Raw genomic sequence first — 4,151 nt, forward strand, 5'->3', positions numbered from 1 at the left:
AAGAAGACAACCTCCGAAGGCCACACACTGTAGGATTCTATTTATATCACACTCTCAAAATGGCAAAATGATAGACATGGAGAACAGGTTCATGGTTGCCAGGGGTTAGGGAGAGAGTGGGGAAGAGAGAGAAGAGAGGCAAATATGACTGTAAAGGAAAAGCACCAGGGCTGTTTGTGGTGATAGAGCAGTTCTGTATATTGATGGTGGTGGTTACAGAAATTGACACATGATAAAATTGTATAGAACTACGTACGCATACACACACACAAATGAATGCATGTAAAACTGATAAAAATCTAAGTGAACTCTGGATTGTACCCAAGCCAATCCCCTGGTTTTGGTATTATATGATTGTTATTTGCAACCTTTGGGACAACTGGGTAAAGGATGCATGGAGCCTTTCTGTACTATTTCTGCAACTTCTTATGAATCTATAATTATTTTAAAATAGTCAGAAACAAATAAGAAACACATTAACCCAAACCTGAATGCTTGACCATGGGCCAGTGGGTTCTCATGTGACCTGAGCTGTTCATCATGAAGTGTCTGCTCCACTAGGTCATGAGGTTGGGTGCACAGCAGCACTCCATCATCAAGTGGAAGCAATTTGTATGAAAATGGGCTCTAGAAGATCCTGAAGGCACAAGTTGCTGTGTGATTTCCTCATGACCATGTCATCTACTCCATGGGAAGTTCCCATGACCAGCTGCCTGAAGAAAACTCGGGCTCTGCTTGATATGCAGGCACCACCTGAAAGTGGAGAGTGGTGAAGGGAAATCCTCTCAGTGGATGGCTTTTTGAAGGCTTGGTTATGGTACTAGGTAGATGGTAGCATCCTGGGGCAAGGTCCTCCAGGATGTGGTATACACTCTAAATCAGCATCCAATATATGATGCGGTTTCCCCCATAGCTGGGATTTACGGGTCCAGTTATCAAGGGCTGGGAATGGGAGTACCTCCTCTCACTATTATGCTTAGTAATTGACTGGTAAAAATTTTGCTTCCTGTCCCTGCTTATATAGAGATCTTAGTTCTAAAGGAAGCAACGCTTCTACCAGGTGACAATGATTTCATCCAACCAGAAGTTGATGTTGCCACCTGGCCACTCTGACTCTTCCTAACACTGAGACAACAGAAAGGCTTTCTTCTGGCTGTGATGATTGGTCCCGACCGTCCAGGGGAAACTGGGTTGCTGCTACACAATGGGGATAAGAGGAGTGTGTATGGCATGCAACAGATCCTAGGAGACCACTTAGTACTCTCAAGACCTTGGTTACTCAAGCCAGTGGAAAACTACAACCACCCAATCCAGTCAGAAGTTCTAATGAGCTAGATTCTTCAGGAATGTTTGGGTAAACCCAGCAGAAAGGAACCATGACCAGTGCAGATGCTTCCTGAAGGCAAGGGGAACGTGCAATGAGTAGAAGATGGCAATTATAGATACTTGTTATGACCACATGACCAGTTACAGAAATGAGATCATGATAGTTATAAGTATTACCTCATTTTGATGTTTGCATAAAATTAAAAAATATTTAATTTCCTTCTTTTATCCCCCTAACAGCCAACAAGGTGCTAATTTTTTATCTCAGTACTTAAATAACAGGATATAAAAGGGAAGTATGAACTAGAGTAACGATCAGGAAGCATAAATGTCACACAAGGACAAAAAAGCCTTTGTATCCTCTTTTGGAGAAAAGGTTGTACCATATAAGGCAGAAGTATGATTTTTTTAATTTGAATTTTAAGTATGTTTTACGGAGGTGTATATGGATGCCAAGTTGACATGGGGTGGACTGTTAAGACTGTATGTCACCTTGGTTATGCTGAATTGCATGTCTTTATAGGGTAGCTAAATACCAAAGGGAGTAAACTGGAGGCTCCCAGTCCTCTCTAGGCCTTGGTTGGATGTCCCCAAACACCACTTCTTTCCAATGCAGTCTTCAAATATTTTTGTCCCTTTTTCTGTCTCTGCACCTTCTGAGATTCCTTTTACTTGTATGTTGGAATGCCTGACATTATCCTACCAGTTTTTGAGGCTTTAATATTTTTTCAATCATTTTTCTCTGTTCTTTGCACTGAGTGATTTCTATTGTGAACCCTGAAAAAGAACACACCTAGTAAGAAGGGCTCCTGGTGGCTAACTGGGCTAAATTGTAAAAACAAAAACCACCACACACGGAGCCGAGCAGCCATTTCTACACAAACTGCATGCAAACTGCACTTAAAGAAGAAACCCGCACTAAACTGCCCACCTGCCCTGTGTCTGCTGTCTGAATCATTTCTTACAAAGGAGTTCCTGGAATCCTATTTCAGCCAATAGGACTGAGGCTTTCCCCATCCAATCGGAGCTGTGTAACTCCAACCAACCAGAGTGGCTCTATTCTGACCAATCAGGTCAGTACTCTTTGGGCCAATCAAACTGAGAGGATTTGGAGTCCTTATTTACATGGGGACAGACCAAGGAGGGACCAGGGGTGTGGCCTTCTGTCCCTATAAAGTAGCTCCCTTCCAGCTCTAGGAAAGGGGTGGGGAGCATTCTACCTGTGGGCTGGTTGGGCTGGTTCAGCCACAGCAAATGCAGGAGGGCCTTGAAATTCAATAAATCTGGAAGCGTTTTTCATAGCTAATCTTTAAGCTGATAATTTTGTATGGCCTGCGAATGACATTATAAACATCCAAATGGCCCTTGGCAGAAAAAAGGGTTCTCCACCCCTGCTCTAGGAGCAACCCTTTTACTCTTTTCATCAAAGATGGAAGACTGTCTCTCCCTAGGTGAGTTGTAACACAGATGTCTCCTCAGAGCAGCCCACTAAGAATTTGAGCAGAGCTGTCTAGCTGGTGAGGGGCCTGGCCCCAGGGTTGCCTCACAGCTGTGCTGTATCACAGTTGAGCTTTTTATACTGAAGAAATGTCCCTTTTTTCAGCACATCCTAAATTGAGGATTCCTACTGGCATTGAGTTGGCGCCTAAGACCATCAGTTGATAAAACTGATCTACCTGCAAGGTCACTGGTTCTCCCTTCGGCACACCCCCCCCCCTGCCCCCCCAGTAGGCCTTCTACCACTTTCAGTTGATCAAAGCAGAAGTAGGTCAGTAGGTCAGCCTGGATTCAAAGGAGGGGACATAAACTCCACTACTGGACAAAGGAATGACATGCAAGTACAGAAAGAGAAGGATGTTTTGGGGGCCATCTTCGCAGGCATCCTACCATACAAGAATTAATTAGGCAGCAGTTCTCCTTCCCCAACCAATCCGTGTGTGCCTGTTTCCCAAACCCCTGCCAGCACTGGATATGATCAGTCTCTTTCCTTTTAAACAAGCCAATTTGATATGTTAAAAGTCTATTAAAATTTAATGCATTATAAAATAAGCAGGAGTGAAACCAGTTGTTTCGTTCAGGAAAGAAAAAATAGTAGTAGATGAAGCAACTGTATCAATCCTGATGATCTGGACCCTAGCTTGTCACTAATTTTGCTTTTATCTATGTTTGAAAGTGTCATACTAACTTTGAAAACTGGAGGTCTGTCCGAGCAGGATTCCCAGCTTCCTAGAGACGGCCGTGTCTCCCCCCTTCTGCGTACCTGGGTCAATCCGGGCACACCCAGATGAAGCCGTGCCCAGGTGGGTAAAAAACGGCAGCCCAGGCTCGGGATGCAGGCGTGCGGCCAACTCTTAGGATTAGAATAAAGCGAAAGCACTTCATAGCCCTGCAGGAATGGGTATGAACAACCTCCCCCACACTCCCTGTCTGCCTTCCTCACCCCGTGGACCTCCCCTCGGACCCTTTCCCTGGCGTCTGTACCTCGTCCAACTAGGGGATCCCCTGGCTCAGGAGGAGCTCCCGGTACTGCGTCTCGCGCCTAAGAGATCGAGCTCTTCCCGCCTCCTCCCGCGAGACCGCACCGAAGTAGCCCTAGCCCCGCCCCCATTGGCGGCGGCGAGCCCAAACCCCGCCCTCGGGTCCTCACGCGAGGACCCTGCGAGGCTGTCCGCAGCTGCGCCGGACTTGCTGCACCCAGTGCAAATTCAGACACTCTCCCACCCTGGGCTGCGCTCCGGGGCGGCCGTCTGGCCTCGGGAATTACGCCCCGGGGAGCAGAGGCCGGCCGGGCGACGAGCTGCAGTCCGGCAGTTGGTGGGGAGGGC

This window comes from Miniopterus natalensis, chromosome 13, assembly GCF_054644295.1.
Source record: "Miniopterus natalensis isolate mMinNat1 chromosome 13, mMinNat1.hap1, whole genome shotgun sequence".
NCBI classification, from domain to species: domain Eukaryota; kingdom Metazoa; phylum Chordata; class Mammalia; order Chiroptera; family Miniopteridae; genus Miniopterus; species Miniopterus natalensis.